Consider the following 19,962-nt stretch of genomic DNA (forward strand, 5'->3'; position numbering starts at 1 on the left):
GTGTGAGTGAGCACACAATTTCAGTCAGTTTTGACTGTGATTGTGTTGCGTGGTTCAGTTTTTTCTGCACGAGTGCAATACGTTTTGCACGCGCATGAGAAAAAACTGAATGTGGTACCCAGATCCGAACTTCTTCAGTGAAGTTCAGGTTTGGGTTAGGTGTTGTGTAGATTGTATTATTTTCCCTTATAACATGGTTATAAGGGAAAATAATAGCATTCTTAAAACAGAATGCTTAGTAAAATAGGGCTGGAGGGGTTAAAAAAATATATTATAATTTAACTCACCTTAATCCACTTGTTCGAGCAGCCCGGCATTTCTTCTGCCTTCATCTGTGAGGAAAAGGACCTGTGGTGACGTCACTGCTCTCATCACATGGTCCGTTACATGATCAATCATCACAAGGTCGGGATTCAGTGCGGGTGCAATGCGTTCACCTCACGCATTGCATCCGCGCGGAAAATCTCGCCCATGTAAAAGAGGCCTAAAGAGTAGAGCACATATCACAGCTCTCACTTTCTCCACCAATTCTGGACTCACTAGAACAGGGATGGCCAACCTGAGGCTCTCCAGATGTTGCAAAACTACAACTCCCAGCATGCCCAAACTGCCTACAGCTATCAGCCTATAGCAGGGAATGGTGGGAATTGTAGTTTTACAACAGCTGGAGAGCCACAGGTTGGCCATGCCTGCACTAGAATGACTAAGCTAGAGACGGCTCCAGGTTCCACACCTAACTTCCTGCAGGGGCTGAGTCGGGGTGATTATCTCTGTCTCATTCATACAAAAGCTATGCCAGGAAATTACCAGTTATGAACATCAAGAACAGTTTGCAAGTAACCTATTCTGGGTTGCTGCAGATGCACCATGTTATCACTAGTATCACAAAATGTGACTAGAGAGTGCACAAAGACCATGTTAGGGTACAGCCCGATGGTGAGGCTGGCATGTGGCCAAGCTATGCCCATCATGCCTACATGATTGTGCAGTTATTGGTTACCGAGCCTGAGCATGGCTTGGCCACATGGTGCCAGCCGCATCTTAGTGCAGCCATGCCCATAGGCTGCTACCACGCACAGTTTTGTTTTGTTTTTCTGGACAAAAAAAAGTCTCAAAAAACCACTTCTTGCTCAGCATTTTTGTAACTTTTTTTTAATGTTATTGAGATGTTTCAACGCTGAATCCCGTGCGGAAAAACTGCTGCGTATTACAGTAGCAGCAAATTGTATGAGATTACACAAAGCTCATTTACACTTCACAGATTGTTTCCATGCGGAAATTGAACCTGCTGCGCAAATTTAAAATTAATCAGCATGTCAATTATGTTTGCAGCTTTAGCTGCGGATTTCAACCTTTCAATGGAAGTGTGAGATCTGCAGCAAAACCGCAACAAAATCCACAGTTAGGGCTTGTTCACACGACCGTATGGCTTTTTCAGTGTTTAACGGATCTGTTTTTAGTTTTTTTTTTGTTTCAAGTGTTTCCTGTTCTATTCTGTTTTTCCATATAGCATATACAGTATATAGTAATTACATGGAAAAAATTAGGCTGGGTATAAAATTTTCAATAGATGGTCCCACAAAAATGAAATGGATATAGAAGACATACGGAGTACATTCTGTATGCGTTCCGTTTTCATGCGGACATGATTTGCGGGCAATAATAGGACATGTTCTATCTTTCAACAGAAAAAAAAAACGGAAATACGAAAACGTAATGCATACGGAGTGCATTCCATTTTTTTTGCAGAACCATTGAAATGAATGGTTCCGTATACAGACAGTATACGGAACGCAAAAAACGTTTGTGTGAACGAGCCCTTATGCAGTTGGGGATTTTGGTGCAGATATGTTGCTGAAACCCACATAAATCCACACGGAAATTTGTGCAGATCTTATGTGCTTTCACCCGCACTTGTGTGCAGGTGGCCTAAGGGTGGTGTGACACATAGCTTTTTAAATCAAGAAAGTGGAAAACCGCGCTGCTTGATACACCTCCTCCCTTCTTGGTACGGGTTACGAAAGACTCGGGGAAGGATCTACATAGCTTTTTGTAGTAGATTTTGTTGCTTTGGCTTTGAAAACTGTCACAAAAAACATGACTGTATTGTCTTGTGAAAAATTATGATGCACAATTTACGGCAGAAAGCCGAGCCTGTGCCTTGGATTTCTGCCGTTGATTTGCTCTTTGATATGCCATGGATACCATTCAGCGGTATTAAGTCACTTATCGCCATAGTGCATACGGTATATCCTGTGCTAAGAAATGAGATAAGCGAAATAACTTCCATGCTTCAGCTGTAACACTTCACATTAAAGGTGAATTATTACTATAAAATGAAAATAATCCCTGTCACACGATAAAGTTATTTTGGAGGCAGGGGACAGGACGCTTCCCCTCTTACTCCTCTGAATAACATTCTAGCTGTCATAGCAGAAATACTCCTGGATCCTGGATTGAACAGCCTGTCATAGAAACCAGGAAAAGTACAGTTTGGAATATCCTAGGGAGACAGTTGCTCGACTCGATGTCAGATACTCGAGCTGGGATGAGATTACAGGGTAAGACAGAGCCTGCTCCTGTGGAATAACTTTTTAATGGGAAACCCATTAATGGCATTTGTGGGTTCCAGAGCCGCCTGTAAAGTTAATGCCACACACAAGGGTCTGTTTCATTACCGTACTTTCCAAATGATGTGAAGGAGCAAAGCATATAACACCGTGTTACACCTCCATGCTTTACTTATAGAGCACTCTAGCTGAAATAATGAATATAAGGGCTCATTCGCATGAACGTACTTTATTTCCATGTAAGTAAAAAAAAAAAATTACGGACCGTATGCGTAACCATTCATTTCAATAGGTCTGCAAAAAAATAATAATGGAATTTACTCCATGTGCATTCCATTTCCGTATGTCTGTTCCGCAAAGAATAGAACATGTCCTATTATTGTCCGCATTACGGACAAGGACAGGACTGTTCTATTAGGGACCAGCTGTTCCGTTCCGCAAAATACGGAATACACAAGGATGTCATCTGTATTTTTTGCGGACCGCAAAATACATACGCTTGCGTGCATGAGCATTAAGTCTTTGATTTCTTAATTCTACTCAAATATACTGGGGTACTGGGGGTCATTTTTTTAATACCGACACTTTCAGGCGCCAATGTTAGTAAAAACGCTGGTGGGAGAAAATCCGACCTATTTATTAAGAGGCACACATCTCCCTTATAAATTTGCCACATATTCTGCTGTCTGTGCATCCGAACGGAAATCTATGCCAGCCAGGAGTAGGAGTAGATTTGAGGTGTAATGTGCGCCAGTTTTTGTAAAAGGGGCAAGGATGTTGAAGGACGTCAGAAAGATGGAAATTTTGTCACAAGCTGAAGAAAACTTCATGTAAAGCTATAATAAATGACCCCTGCATTGCTATATTTCCATATGGTAAAGCTGGATGGCAACCAAATCGGACACAATAGGGGTATATTCACATGTGCAGACGTGTGAGTTAGACCTCTTGTTCACAACGGTATGTATTTTGCGTTCTGAAAAAAACGGATCCGCAAAAAATACGGGTGACATCCGTGTGTATACCAAAAAATACGGGTGACATCCGTGTGCATTCGTTATAGGAGCAGGAGAACGGAAAGGACGGATTCGGCACATAACTGTGCCGAACGGAGCCTAAGGACCCCATAGACTATAATGAGGTCCATTAGGTTTCCGCTCAGAAGATGATTTTGGAGCGGAGACAAAAGGCTCCGTACGGCTCAGTTATGTGCCGAATCCGTCTTTTCCGGAAGGGCTGAACGCTGATGTTAACTCAGCCTAAGGGCTCATGCACACAACAGTATTTTGCGTTCAGTATACTGGCCGTTTTTTTAGTTCAGTATGCGGTACATATACTGAACCATTCGATTCAATGGTTCAGCAAAAAAAAACTGAAGTGTCTCCGTGTGCATTCCGTTTCAGTATTTCAGTATTTCCGTACCGTGAAAAGATAGAACATGTCCTATTCTTGTCTGCAAATCATGGTGCTTGGCTCCATTCAAGTCAATGGGTCCGCAAAAAATCGGAACACATACGGAAATGCATCCGTATGTCTTCCGTATCCATTCCGTTTTTGCTGAACCATCTATTGAAAATGTTATGCCCAGCCCAATTTTTTTCTATGTAATTACTGTATACTGTATATGGCATACGGAAAAACAGAACGGTAAAACAGAAAGGAAACACAACGGAAACAAAACAACGGACCGCAAAACACTGTAAAAGCCATACTGTTGTGTGCATGAGCCCTTAGATGAATACCACAGTGCCTTCATTTCCATGCAGTTCAAGCCGTACCATCGACCGGTCTCAGTGAAGAAATTATACACTCCTTGCTTCAGCAATGCTGCTGGATTTTTTGTAATTCTGGGGTCACAGCCGCAGCAACTTGTGAGTGATTCAGTTCAATGGCTTCACTGCTACGCATAGATCTTTGGTCACGCTATAGGAGTTAGCCATCGATCAACAACCATATCACCAGTACATTGGGAAAGCTGAGTGACCTCCTCTGTAGAAAGTATCATGTCAGCCACCCAGCTTTGCCAAAAACAGATATAACTAATACAAAGGAAAGGCTCAATGGAATTTTACTCATACCAGGTTAAGGGCAAGCAGGACAGAACTAATGTAGCCACAAGATGGCCGAAAACTACATTGGTTACTTGTCCGCTGCAGTTTTCCGACTGAATACTAAGGGGGTAATTTATCAAACTGGTGTAAAGGAAAACTGGCTTAGTTGCCAAGAGCAACCAATCAGATTCCATCTTTCATTTTTTAGAACTCCTTTGGAAAATCAAAGGTGGAATCTGATTGGTTGCTATGGGCAACTAAGCTAGTTCTACTTTACACCAGTTTGATCAATTACCCCCCAAGTGGATGCTACAGTTTGCCGAGAAAGAGCTTCATGGAAAACCAAAGCATCCACTTTATGTTTTATTTGAAAACCACAGGGACCATAGTTGCATGCCAAGAACTCAAAAATGCAGCAAAAGACCAGAAAAATGGCAAAAAACAGAAATGTTTTGTCCATATTGTGGCAACAGCATAATTTTTTTAAATATAAAAAAAAATGCATGCCAAAGTCCATGAAAACATAAAGACACTTTCATGGTGGTTTTTCTGTGCATTTTTAAGCAAAAAAAAAAGACCAAAATCTGTGATCAAAATGGCTAGGAAATAAAATACAGGGCATTCACTAGATTTTTTAAACGTTCCCTTAAAAATTCTGTGAGTGATTTCACACTATGGGGGAGATTTGTCAAATCTGGTGCAAAGGAAAACTGGCTTAGTTGCCTATAACAACCAATGAGGATAAGACCATGCTGTGCGTGGCATTTAGGCGCAGCCGCTCTGCAGTCAGGTACCATGCTACCAATTAGGTCACAGCCGGCTAGTTGTGACCAATGTGTATGTATGATGAGTATATGGCTGTAGTTGATTTTCTGAGCTGTTTTCTATATTTCATAAGTCATGTCCCAAACAGGAGACCTGTCCATAAGATGGCGGCTGATGGAGGTCATGTGACCAGGCCAAAATAACTCCAGACACATCAGTCAGCCTTCTCCACTCAAATGCACCACATCTGCCATATGCACTTACAATGTTGAGAGATTAGTGCAGGTGCAGTGTATTGAAATGAAGAAGACTGAGTGATGTGTCTGGTCACATGACCCTCCATCAGCAGCCATTTTATGGACAGGACTTCTGTTTGAACAGTGCGAAAAACTTTGCCAACAAGGGGAAATAACATGAAATGTAGAACATTTTGCGGAATATCAACAAAGGCTAAACTTAAACAAAAGTACGGAAGCACCCTAAGGCCTCTTGCAGACAAGCGGGTGCGGATCAAGTCGCGAGCCGGTCTGAATTCAAATGCGGTCACCGGGAGCAGGCAGTTCCGATAACAGCCGCCGGGGGCCTTCATCAGGCTGTTCTCTGAACTGCCTGCTCCCAGTGACCGCATTTGTTTCAGACCGGCTCGCAGCACAGGCACAGGTAAGGGCTTACCTGTGCATCGCTGGACTTGTGAGTCAAGATGGCAGCCCGCATGTGTTCGTGGGCGAACACTGCGAACTGGCCATCACTGGTGGACAATAATAGGACATGTTAAATTTTTTGTGGAACGGACATATGGACATACAGAATACAAACAGAGTAACTTCCGTTTTTTTTGCAGACCCATCGAAATGAATGGTTCCGCATAAGGTCCGCAAAAAAACTAAAAAAACTGAATAGTCACGGAAAGAAAATACGTTCATGTGCATGAGCCCTTATTCTTGTCCATTTTGCGGACAAGGACAGGCATTATAAAGGTCCATTCACACGTCCGTAATTTGGGTCCGCATTCGTTCCACAATTTGCGGACCTATTTACTTTCAATGTGGCTGGAACGGATCCGCATTTTCGGAATCCGCATCCGTTTTATCGGGATCCGATTTTTGGGGATCCTCAATTTCGTTCCTGAAAAAAATAGAACAAGGCCTATTCTTGTCCACAATTGCGGACCAGAAAAGGCATTTTCTATTATAGTGTCTGTGATGTGCGGTCCGAAAATAGCGGATCGCACATTGCAGGTGTCCGTGTTTTGCGTATCCGCAAAACACTTACGGATGTGTGAATGAACCCTTACAATGGATTAACAAAAAAACTGATGTAACACGGACCTCATGTGGATATCATCCTTTTTTTTTGCTGATCCATGCTTTGCGGACTGCCTAATACGTAGGGTCGTGGGAATGCACCTTAGGCCTCATGCACACGGCCGTTTTTTTTTAAGGTCCGCAAAAACGGGGTTCCATTGGTCCGTGATCCGTGACCATTTTTTCGTCCGTGGGTCTTCCTTGTTTTTTGGAGGATCCACGGACATGAAAAAAAAAATAAAAAATCTAAGTCAAGTTTGCCATTGAAATGATAGGAAAAAACGGACACGGATCACGGACGCGGATGACAATCTTGTGTGCATCCGTGATTTTTCACGGACCCATTGACTTGAATGGGTCCGTGAACCGTTGGCCGTGAAAAAAATAGGACAGGTCCTATTTTTTTCACTGCCAGGAAACACGGATCACGGATGCGGCTGCCAAACGGTGCATTTTCCGATTTTTCCACGGACCCATTGAAAGTCATTGGGTCTGCGAAAAAAAAACGGAAAACGGCACAACGGCCACGGATGCACGCAACGGTCGTGTGCATGAGGCCTTAAACACACATTTTTCAGTACAACTATTTGGAAAAAAGTGAAAAAATATATCTAAGGAAATTTCCAAACTAGACATACGGACGATCAAAACTTATATCAATAGGGGGAAGGAAGCAGATATTTTTTTTTCAGAATCTCATTGTTAGGCATCCAATTCTTTCCCAGCCTGGAATGGCTGATAACAGAGAGCAACAGACTACCTTCAGCTATAAATCTACTGTATGTAAGATAAACTGCCGGTTTAGTGTCCCTTTAATAGTTGTGCCAGTGACAGGGTTGTGCACCAGTGAGGCAGGCCTGCTATGGAGAGACGCTACCTGCCCTGCTGCTACTAAGAGGGGGCACTGCTGGGCATTTGAGAAGCAGTGCAATGTGCTGGTGGCCGTCCTGTCTGCTGCCGGCTGAGGGGGAGGATCACACTGTGAGACTAATAAGGACACGGCTCATTCTACCCTCTCCCACTCTTTGGGAGTCTGAATCCAGTTAAGTTCAGCACTTGCAGCTTTTGGTTCATTTTCACTGTGGGATTTCCTCAGCCCTATATGAAAGGTAAGACCCTCTTAGCAGCCTGAATGTCACTCTTTATCCTGTGTCTCTGTAAAGTTTCTCCAGATCATTGCTATGATACATTGTCATGTAGTAGGAGCTGTGCATTCAGAAGTCAATCATGACATCAGCTCTGGGATCCCAGATTTAGGTGCATGCATGGGCTGGGTGACAGTCGTTAATTGGGGTCGTAAATTACAGAGGCCCAGATTGAGGCTTTTAATTGGCGATGAGGCTGGAGAGGAGAAGTGTGGAGCAAATCATTCGGCACAGAAAAAGGATTGGTGATGCCTGTTAGACATGGAAAGTGTTAACACAGAGCGGATCCTAAGGTGCTGTCATCTTATCTATTGATCTTGATGTGTCTGAGCTCTCAAGTTCACATCTGATGTACTTGGGCTCAGCAATGATTAGTGGCAGGTCTGGGATAGGAAGCGCGCTGCATGACATGTCTTCTGGTTATTCTAGCAGCACTGAATGAGTCCCCAAATAACTGCATTCCATGTGAACTGTGATCTGTCACACATCGTCACCTACAACTTCCTGCGGCTGGATATTCCAGGGAATTTCATGTATATGTGCTCTTATTTCCCGTAGAAAACACATTATCTATGTGTGTAGTGACGTAGCGGAGAGTAATTTGTCAGTGAACTTTCCATTGTTATAATATAGGCTTACAATTACTTAGCTGGTTAACCTGGAATCCATTGTAATGCATTGATGCATGGTGCCTAATTGCAAACTCAACCCTACTACATCTATACAGATGGCGTGTACTATAACTGTGTCTCTTTTGTACATGGCGATTAATCAAGAGTTAGGGTGACAGAGGAGCAGAGATGAGTGAAACGATTTGATAGAATCAAAATTTGACCTGAATTATTCAAAAAATTCTGATTTGTTAGAGAGTGTGCACTTTCGATTCAATTTCGATTTCTCAGCTTTTTTGGACGCATCTGACCAGAAATTTCATTCATCTCTACATGGGAGGTTTAACTGTGAAATCACAATTTGATAAGTTTTCTGTGATTGGCATACTCAGCTCTGCTACATCTGACAGTCTGACTCCTACTACTGTACTTGTTGCGATATTAATCATAGTTCATATTTAGACGCACAAAAGCCGTAGAATTGTCAAGGATTACAAGTGATGCTAATGATTTTCTGCGTCTTTGATCTTGTCCCAAGAGAAAATCCAGTTGATCATTTCCTCCCAATGGGTCCCTCCTCAATTTCACATTTTCCAAATGTTTGGCTATTTTCCCATCCTCTTCACGTGCTAATCACTATTTATTGATGTACGGCAGCAGCCAGCACATCGGCCTTTCTGCGCTGATTTAACACTTCAGCCCATGCCACAGTCCGACAACCGTACAGAACTTTTCTGATGACAGAACGGACGATGCTGCTCCTTTTCAATTAACAACCTAAGAGCAGCCTCACATATATAGTACAATGTTGAAAAGGATAATGAGGCTGGCAGAGTGCAGGGTGATGAGCGGGGCCCTGAGACCCGGCTAATCAGAGCATTATGTGATGGCACAGGATCCGTAAGAGCCCTGCACATGTAGCCATTCCATCTGATACCACTAAAAGTCCCTGACTCCCAGCCAGAAGGTCCAGAAATTAGAAGTCACACAGCCCGTGCTGAACTGTAACTGAAAAAAAAACACCTAATTCAGCTGTAATGATATTCCCTCACGCATCCTCCAGTAATGCTGTAAAAATTTCACCAAATTGAAGTGATTCGAGGTTTTGAAACAGGTTTTGCCTGTAAAAAGTAAAGTAAACGACAGTCTCATAAAATAAACTATGTTAGACAGGTGGGGTTTTATTGCACGAGACAGTTTTGGTTAAAGGGATTTATTCCGGGTGGTCTGCAGAGTATTCGTGTGTCAGTATCTGTCTGTCAAAAAGCCATCCATATTGTACTCCCTTATATAATCAGCGCTTTACAGACATTAGCATTACTCACTGTGGAGCTCACAATCTAAGTTCCCTATCAGTAAGTCTTTAGAGGGTGGGAAACACAAGGAGAACATGCAAACTCCATGCAGATGTTGTCCTTAGTAGTGATGGACGAACATTGGCCGGCCCGTTTCAAATGTTCACAAACCGCAAGTTCGCAGCGGGCCCCATTCACTTTAATGGCAGGCGAACCTGAAAAACCTTCAGGTCATATTTGAAGCCACCAAATGGGGATCAATGGCAAAAATTCACACAAAAAATATGTATTTTAATCAGGGGCCATTTTTATGATTCTTAAAGGGAAACTCTCAAAAATGTGCCCTGCTGGAGCCTAGAAATGTGAGGTAGTCCACACTGTCGTGAGCTAGGCGAGTGCGCTTATTGGTCACGATCCCCCCTGCTGCGCTGAACGGCAAGCCAAGAGTTCCATGGCAAATTGTGCCAGCTCTGGCCACAGGTCAAGCCTGCACACCAAGTAGTCCAGGGGTTCCTCGCCTCTCAGAGCATCCACATCGGCCGTTAACCCGATGTAGTCGGACACCTGTCAGTCTAGGCGTTCCCTGATGTTGGATCCAGAGGGCGGCTCTCGATGGGTTCACTGCAAGAATGATTTCATATCCGAAGTCACCAACACATCTTTGAACCGCCCTCTTCTTGCAGGCACGGTAGGATTGGTACACGCACCTGTTTCACTGTGGGTGAAAATTCCTCTGCCAGTGCCCACAACAACAGAATGTAGCATCTCTTGCAGCAAGGCCTGGAAATGCTGCATTCTGACAGCCCTCTGTGATGCTGGCAACATATCCGCCATTTTGTGTTTGTACCGGGGGTCTAAGTATGTTGCCACCCAGTACTAGTCCTTGCCCTTCATGCTTTTTATACGGGGGTCCCTCTTCAATCACTGGAGCATGAAGTCCCCCATTTGCACTAAATTGGAAGTGGAGCGGCCTGGCTCCTGCTCATCGCCCAGGATAATGTCATCCTCGGTCTCCTCCCCCCAGCCACGGACAACACTAGGGATCCCCGAAAAGTTTAAAGTCCCCCTCAAAGCCTGCTCTTCTTGCAACTCCTTCTCCCCCCAGCCACCATCCTCCTGTAACTCCTATTAAGACTCCTGCTAACTTGTCTCAGATGGAATAGCCCCCCCCCCCCGGAATTCATTCAGTATAGCGACTTCCTCATCTTGTAGCTCCTGCTCCTCGATGGCATGATCAATGACATAACACAATGCACGCTCCAGAAAGAAGGCGTAAGGTACGATGTCACTGATGATGCCCTGGCTGCGACTAAACAGTTTGGATGATCTCATCAAATGGCCACAGAAGTCTGCATGTGTCGCACATGAGCAGCCAATGGCATGGTGAAAAGAAACCGAGCTCCCCAGAACCTGTACTGCTGCAGAGTTCGTATAGGTAGTCGTTAACAGCACATTGCTGCTGGAGCAGCCTATCAAGCATATACATGGTGGAGTTCCAGCGCGTCAGGCTGTCACAAATCAGACATCTGACAGGCAGGTGGTGTCACCGCTGAACGTCAGCAAGGTGGGCAATGGCCGTGTAAGATCTTCTAAAATGGCCTGCCGCAAGACATCCTGGACCCCAGGGTATTTGGCAATGAATCGCTGCACGGCATGTGTGTAATTTTGCCCTGTTTCAGCATGCTTAGCAGATTGACACCGTTGTCGCACACCACTTTATCAACTGACAAATTGAGCAGGGTTAGCCACTGATCGGCCTGTGACTGCAGAGCTGAAATCAGTGCAGGACCGTTGTGGCTCTTGGCTTCCAGGCACAAGAGCCGCAGCACAGCATGGCAACGTCTTACCCAGCACGTCGAATAGGTTCTGGGGAGCTTGGGGTCGCAGCGGAGGAGGCGATAGCAGTGGAAAAGGAGGAGTCAGCCGAGGAGGAGATGGTTTATGGAGTAGGAGAAGAAGAGGCCGGCCTGCATGCAATTCGTGGCAGTAACACCAAATCCACACGGGTGCCGCGGGTTACATGCTTGATGGCCGTCAGAAGGTTCACCCATTGGGCAGTAAAAGTTATGTACCTTCCCTGCCCGTATTTGCTAGACCACGTGTCTGTGGTCAGATGAATCTTGGTACTGACTCTGTGTGGCAGAGATATATTCACTTGCCGCTGAACGTGGCCATATAGCTCTGGGATGCCCTTCTGGGAGAAATATTTCCATCGGGTGACCTTCCATTGTGGTGTGCCAATGACCACAAATTTTCTAAAGGCCTCCAAGTCCACCAGCTTATATGGCAGTAGTTGGCGGGCTATCAGTTCCGACAAGCCAGCGGTCAGCTGTTGGGCAAGAGAGTTATCCGGCGTCATCAACTTTTTACGCTGGAACACTTGGGCCACGGAAGCCTGCCTTGTGCCAGATGAATGCGACAATGGCATGGTGGAAGGTGGAGGACGAATGGGAGGAGAAGAGGCATGACGTGGAGCGCCGGGAGTGTAGCTTTGTGGGTTCTGACGGTGTTGCTCCCACTGGGCTCGGTGATGGGAGGCCAGGTGCCTTCTTAAGGCGGTCGTCCCTAGGTGACTGTTGGGCTTACAGCGACGTATACGTTGACAGCACAGGCTGCAACACTATTATCAGCAGCTGCCACGTTAAAAAAAAGCCACACTGCGGAGCCATGTGCCGGCATCCTGGGAGCGCAAAATGTGACTGTGCATGGTGGATGGCTCGCTCCAGATACATTTGCATTCTGCTTTTTGCCTCCTGTGCACTGCGAGTTCTGCCTGCATCTCCTCCTTCTCCTCCCTATCTGCTGCTGTGTCTCTCCCTCTGAACTCCCCTCCTCTTCCTCTTTTGTTGGCACCCATGTGACGTCCATCGACACATCATCATCATCACCTTCACCACCACTGACATTAGAGATCTTGGAGTAGGCATTAACAGCGAGGACCACCCTCCTTCGGCTGATCTAGGTACTGGCATCAGACCACTGGGTGGCGGCTGTTGCTACCTCCTCTTTCTCATTCAATGCCAAGAATGGCTGCACATCAGTAAGGTCTAGGAATGGATGGGAACATACTCGAGTAGAGGGCCTATGGTGGTGGCGGTGGTGGTGTCTTTGCGGTGCACACAGCAGAGAGTGAGGAAGGTGCAGATACAGAGGATGAACAGGGTGCAGAAGCTGAAGGCTGAGCGAGCCACTCAACCAAGTCTGGTGCATCCTTTGACATAATTGCATGCACCGTCTCCAACTTCCCACTTAGGCTCCGGCAGATGAACCTACCCGGCCCCTACCACCCCTGCGGAATGGCCTGCCTCTTCCTCTGCCTGTCATTTTAAAAATGACTCTCTGCCAAAGACCCTAGAGAAGAGCAGTATTGGTGGAAACTGGTATATTGCACCCCTCAACCAGTATTTTGTGGAAGCAGGTATATAGAACCACTCAATCTGTATTTTGTAGAAGCAGGTATATTGCACCCCTCAAACAGTATTTTGTGGAAATAGGTATGTAGAACACCTGAATCAATATTTGGTGGAAGCAGGTATATTGCACACCTCAACCAGTATTTTGTGGAAGCTGGTATATAGAACCCCATAATCAATATTTGGTCAAAGCAGGTATATCGCACCCCTCAATCACTATTTTGTGGAAGCAGGTATATCAAATACCTTAATCAGTATTTTGTGGAAGCAGGTATATTGCACACCTCAACCAGTATTTTGTGGAAGCAGGTATATAGAACCACTCAATCTGTATTTTGTAGAAGCAGGTATATTGCACCCCTCAAACAGTATTTTGTGGAAATAGGTATGTAGAACACCTGAATCAATATTTGGTGGAAGCAGGTATATCGCACCCCTCAATCAGTATTTTGTGGAAACTGGTATATAGAACCCCATAATCAATATTTGGTAAAAGCAGGTATATCGCACCCCTCAATCACTATTTTGTGGAAGCAGGTATATCAAATACCTTAATCAGTATTTTGTGGAAGCAGGTATATTGCACCTCTCAATCAGTTTTTTTTGGGCAACAGGTATATCACACCCATTGCAATTAGTTGTTCCAATAACACTTGTCCCTTTATATACCTGCGGTATCGCAGCAGAACCTCACACAACTGCTGCACAATACAAATGCAGTCTAATATACTTTCTATGTAAGAAAATATATTATAAATATATCACACCCCTCAATCAGTTTTTTGGGGGGCAACAGGTATATCAAAACAGTTGCAATTAGTTATTCCAATAGCGTTTGTCCCTCTATATAGCTGCGGTATCGCTTCAGAACCACACACAACTGCTGCACAATACAAATGCACTATAATATACTTTCTATGTTAGATAGTATATTATAAGTATATTACATCCCTCAGTATATCACAACTATCGATAGCACACCTATACCAGTCCTTGAAAGGACTTTTTGTGGCCCTGTTAGCTAGAGTTTGGTGTCCCTAACAGTCTGTCCCCGCTCCACAAGCAACCTCTCCCTACACTGGCAAAACACAGAATGTAAACTGGCTGCCAGATTGGGTTCTGTTATAAGGTGGGGGTGTGTCCATATGCTTAAACATTTTAATTGTCTGTCCTGTCCCACCTGATGGATGTGTCATGGGTCAAAGTTCGTCGCAATGCAAAAAAATATGGGGCTGGCGAACATCGCCATATGTTCGCATGTTCGGCGAGCAAAGTTCACTGCAAAGTGACCTCCGTGCAAATGCAAGGCCATCTCTAGTCCTTAGTCATATTCGAACCTGGGCACCAGTGTTAACCACTGAGCCACTGTGCTCATATATCAAAATCGATCTGTCAATCCTCTATTAGATCAATCAATTTCTATGTCTATCAATGTTTTGATCTGCATCTGTCTATAGATCTATCCATTATCCATGTCACTGCTTGAGAAAGATCCCAGGAGGTGGATCGAAACGTCGCGGTCTGGTGAATAAAGCCTAATTTTATTTTACGCCTTGGATGTGCCGTGGAATTTTTCCTGCTATTTCATTAAAGGGGGATCGCCTTCACAGCCGCTGGCACTCCGCCTACACCTTTATACTGCTGTGCTGCTATTTTCTACACTATCCATGTCAGTGATGGCTAACCTCGGCACTCCAGCTGTGGTGAAACTATGCACGCTCTATTCCTTTCTATGGAGTTCTGAGAACAGCAAAGCAAGGGGGCATCATGGGAGTCAAAGTTTTACCACAGCTGGAGTTCCAGAGGTTAGCCATCACAGATCTATGTAGACCACTAGTTAGAGCTTACTTGGACATGCACATTCGCATCCGTTTTGCCATAAAACTTGGTGCCGGATCCGGCATTAATGCATTTCAATGATAATTAATGCCGGATCCGGATTCCTTGAAGTATTCTGGAATTTTGGCCGGAGAAAATGCCACAGCGTGCTGCAGTATTTTCTCCGGCCATATACCGTAAGAGTGACTGAACTGAAGACATCCCGATGCATACTGAACGGATTGCAATCCATTCAGAATGCATTAGGATAAAACTGAAGCATTTGTGGAACGTGGCAAAAAATGTAGATAAAATGTTGTCAGTAGTAGCTAGTTGGGTTTCTCGTATCTGTCATTTGTCCCATCCTGGTTATTATACTAATACTTAGTATACATTATCTCTATGCCTGTTTATGGTATGTCTACGCAGTATGAAATTAGTTAAAAAGAGCAGCACTTTCCAAAAATAAGATAAAGTTCTTTTAATCCACCCAAAATTGGTTATGATGTTTTAGCTCAACATTTCGCGGCAAAATTTGCACGTTCACGATCCGCCGAACATGCGAACATATAGCAATGTCCGCACACTCCATATTCTTTTGCATTGCACTGCACTTTAACCCATGACACATCCATCAGGTGGGATTGGACAGTCAATTGAGACGATTCAGTACATGGACACCCCCCCAACCCTATAACAGAACCCGATCTGGCAGCCATTTTACATTTTGTGTTTTGCCAGTGTGGGGAGAGGTTGCATTTTGGAGCAGGGACAGGCTGTTAGGAACTTAGGACACCAATCGCTAGCTAATAGGGCCAAAAAGTCCTTTTAAGGACTAGTAACGTTGAGCTATCGAGAGGTGTGATACACAGAGGGGTGTGATATACTTATATTATACTTTCTAACATAGAAAGTATATTATAGTGCATTTGTATGCTTCCAGAAAATACTGATTGAGGGCTGCGATCTATCAGCTTCCACAAAATAGTGATTGAGGTTTTCCATATTCCTGCGTCCACAAAATTACTGCTTGAGGGTGATATACCAGTTTCAACTAACAACTAATTGAGGCCTTCCATATATCAGCTTCCACAAAATAGTGATAGAGGTTTTCCATATACCTGCGTCCACAAAATGCAGATTGCGGGTTTTGATATACCTGCTTCAGCTAACAACTGATTGAGGCCTTCCATATATCAGCTTCCACAAAATAGTGATAGAGGTTTTCCATATTCCTGCATCCACAAAATTACTGCTTGTGGGTGATATACCAGCTTCAACTAACAACTGATTGAGGCCTGCCATATATCAGCTTCCACAAAATAGTGATAGAGGTTTTCCCATATACCTACATCCACAAAATTACTGCTTGAGGGTGATATCCCAGCTTCAACTAACAACTGATTTAGGCCTGCCATATATCAGCTTCCACAAAATAGTGATAGAGGTTTTCCATATACCTGCGTCCACAAAATTACTGCTTGTGGGTGATATACCAGCTTCAACTAACAACTGATTGAGGCCTGCCATATATCAGCTTCCACAAAATAGTGATATAGGTTTTCCCATATACCTACATCCACAGAATTACTGCTTGGGGGTGATATACCAGCTTCAACTAACAACTGATTGAGGCCTGCCATATATAAGCTTCCACAAAATAGTGATAGAGGTTTTCGATATACCCGTGTCTACAAAATGCAGATTGACGTTTTTTATATACCTGCTTCAACTAACAACTGATTGAGGCCTGCCATATCTAGTGTTAGAGGTTATCCATGTACCTGCATCCACAAAATACAGATTGCGGGTTTTGATATACCTGCTTCAACTAACAACTGATTGAGACCTGCCATATATCAGCTATCACAAATACTGCTCTTCTTTAGGGAATTTGGCACAGGGTCATTTTGAAAATGACAGGCAGAGGAAGAGGCAGGCCGTTCCGCAGGGGTGGTAGGGGTCGGGCGGGTGCACCAGGTTCGGAGCCTAAGTGGGAAGTTGGAGAAGGTGTGTGCAATTATGTCAAAGTACGCACCAGAGTTGGTTGAGTGGCTCAGAACTCGCAGTGCACAGGAGGCAAAAAGCAGACTGCAAATGTATCTGGAGCGAGCTATTCACCATGCACGGTCACATCTTGTGTTCCCAGGGTGCCAGCACATGGCTCTGCAGTGTGGGATTTTTGTTAACATGTCAGCTGCTGATAATAGTGTTGCCATCTTCAGCCTGTGCTGTCAATGCATAATTTGTGGTAAGCCCAACAGTCACCTAGGGATGACTGCCTTAAGAAGGCACCTGTCCTCCCTTCACTGAGCCCAATGGGAGCAACGCCATCAGAACCCACAAAGCCACACTCTCCGCGCTCCACATCCTGCCTCTTCACCTCTCTTCTTTCATTTTTCCTCCACCTTTCACCGTGCCGTTGTCACGCTCATCTGGCACAAGACAGGCTTCCGTTTTAATTGTAAAGAAAACTATGATGACAGATTATCCTCTTGTCCAACGGCTGACCTCTGGCTTGTCGGAACTGCTAGCCCGCCAACTACTGCCATATAAAATGGAGGCCTTTAGAAAATTTGTGACCAGAAGGGCACTGATAGCCCACCAACTACTGCCATATAAAATGGAGGCCTTTAGAAAATTTGTGACCCGAAGGGCATTTCTGATCTATTTGGCCACATTCAGCGGCAACTTAATATATCTCTCGCACACAGTGTCTGTGCCAAGATACATCTGACCACAGACACGTGGTCTAGCAAACACGGCCAGGGAAGGTACATAACTTTTTCTGCCCACTGGGTGAACCTTCTTAAGGCCATCAAGCATGTAACCCGTGGCACCCGTGTGGATTTAGTGTTACAGCCACGAATTGCATGCAGGCCGACTTCTTCTTCTCCTCCTTCTACCTACTCCATCTTCTGTCTCCACCTCAGCTGACTCCTTCTTTTTTACTGCTACCGCCTCTTCTGCTGCACCCCCCAAGCTCCCCAGAACCTATTGAACGTGCCAGGTGAGACATTGCCATGCTGTGCTGCGGCTGTTGTGCCTGGAAGTCAAGAACCACACCGGTCCTGCACTGCTTTCAGCTCCGCAGTCACAGGCCGATCAGTGGCTAACCCTGCTCAATTTTTCAGTGGTGTGCGACAAAGGTGCCAATCTGTTGAGCGCACTGAAACAGGGCAAAATGACACACGTGCTATGCATGGCACACATCCTGAACTTAGTCGTGCAGTGATTCATTGCCAAATACCAGTCCAGGACATCTTGCGACAGGCAAGGAAAATCTCTGTCCATTTTAGATCTTACACGGCCATGGCTCACCTTGCTGGCGTTCAGCAGCGACACCACTTACCCGTCAGATGTTTGATTTGTGACTGCCTGATGCACTGGAACTCCACCTTGTATACGCTTGTTAGGCTGCTCCAGCAGAAACGTGCCGTTAACGACTACCTGTACGAACTCTGCGGCAGGACAGGTTCTGGGGAGCTTTTTTACCGTGCCAGTGACTGCTCATGTGCGATGCATGCAAACTTGCTCATGTCCGATGCTAAAAAAATGCAGTTTCATTCTCCATCAACGCTATAGTGCCTGCCAGCTTGAAGTCAAGGATGCAGCGGCCTCCTTGCTTCAAGTCAAGGTAACCACGCTCCCTACCTGTCTCCTCTTGCCTGAGAATGACAGCCTGCAGTGCGGCCGCGATTCCCCAAGTCTCGTGCATGCACGGTGCGCTCTGTAGTATTGCGCTATCCCATCTCCTGCTGCCGCTGTAAGCCGAGTTTCAGCAGCACAATGAGCATGCGTGAGACTTGGGGAATCGCGGCTGCACTGCAGGCTGTCACTCTCAGGCAAGAGGGGAGGGTTAGGGGGCATGGTTACGTTGACTTGAAGCAAGGAGGCCGCTGCCCCTTGACTTCAAGCTGGCCGGCACTATAGAGCTGATGGAAAATAAAACCGCGTTTTTTGAACTTACACAACATCGGACAACAGGATAAAACATATGATTATTAAGACCCTGCGGGCTACTATGAGGTACTGCTGGTGGGTGTAGATGCATTTTGGAGGTGACAGGCTACCTTTAAAGGGGTTATCCTGTTGGATTACATTTTTAAATATAAATGGCTGCAAATAAATGGAGCCATATAAATGGGGTTAAAAAATGAAGCATTACCCACCTGCATGGTTCCCCCATCCCTGCAGTTCCTTGCTGCTTTTCTCTTCCTGGTCCCAGCTTGACACACTGAGAATGCCTGCTAGCCAATCACTGATTTAGGTGGGTCACCACTGTGGACAGTGAGTAATTTGGCGGGCCATTTCCTGTGTGTTGAGCCAGAAAGAAAAAGTGGGGAACAGCAGGATCGGTAAGCATAGAAATGACAGCACTGGGGAATAGGTGAAGGTGAGTAATGCTTCTTTTTTTAACCCACTCTGAACCATACATAAACAAATGTATGTAGCTAAAAAACCTCTTTAACAAACCAGGTATGACCAAAGCATGTTCTTTTTAGGTTTAAGAACTTATTATAGGATTCATATGTATATCTGTATAATCAACAGTTAGTTGTATTCTGAATGAAGTATGAAAGATCAGCAAGTTCAACATTTCTACACACAGGGTTATACATGGATACCATATAGCTTGAGAAAAAGTATGTAACTTTGTAAATATATTACATACAGTAACATTACATCATACACTAATGTTAACGTACAGTCCAGTCATAGCTCTGAGCTGCTTTTACAACTGTGAAGGCTTCAGAGCAGAAATCTCTCACCATTCCTCGAAGGCAATATATATAGAGTAGTGTTTCCTACATTTCAGACAAATCTAGACATTTCACTTTTACAATAAGGAAAGTAAGCTGATATTCCAACATCAAGTGTCTTTGAAGCAGGAATTTAATTAGGGGTGTCCAGGAGTGGAAACATTTTTCAGGGGTTTTCTGGCAGTAATGTGTTTAGGAATCTAGAGCTTGCTATTCCTATGGTCATT

At 44.7% G+C, this 19,962-nt stretch overlaps 1 protein-coding gene across 1 annotated transcript in view; it reads left to right on the plus strand.

Moving 5' to 3' along the window:
- The first annotated feature begins 7,718 nt into the window (after nt 1-7,718).
- Nucleotides 7,719-19,962, plus strand: part of LOC122935350 (collagen alpha-1(XIX) chain-like) — a 479,650-nt gene continuing 467,406 nt past the window's right edge. The window contains exon 1 of the mRNA XM_044291115.1: nt 7,719-7,799. The gene's annotated coding sequence lies outside the window, so the exon portion shown is untranslated. The remainder of the gene's footprint in view (nt 7,800-19,962) is intronic.

Source organism: Bufo gargarizans, chromosome 4 (genome assembly GCF_014858855.1).
Source record: "Bufo gargarizans isolate SCDJY-AF-19 chromosome 4, ASM1485885v1, whole genome shotgun sequence".
NCBI lineage: Eukaryota > Metazoa > Chordata > Amphibia > Anura > Bufonidae > Bufo > Bufo gargarizans.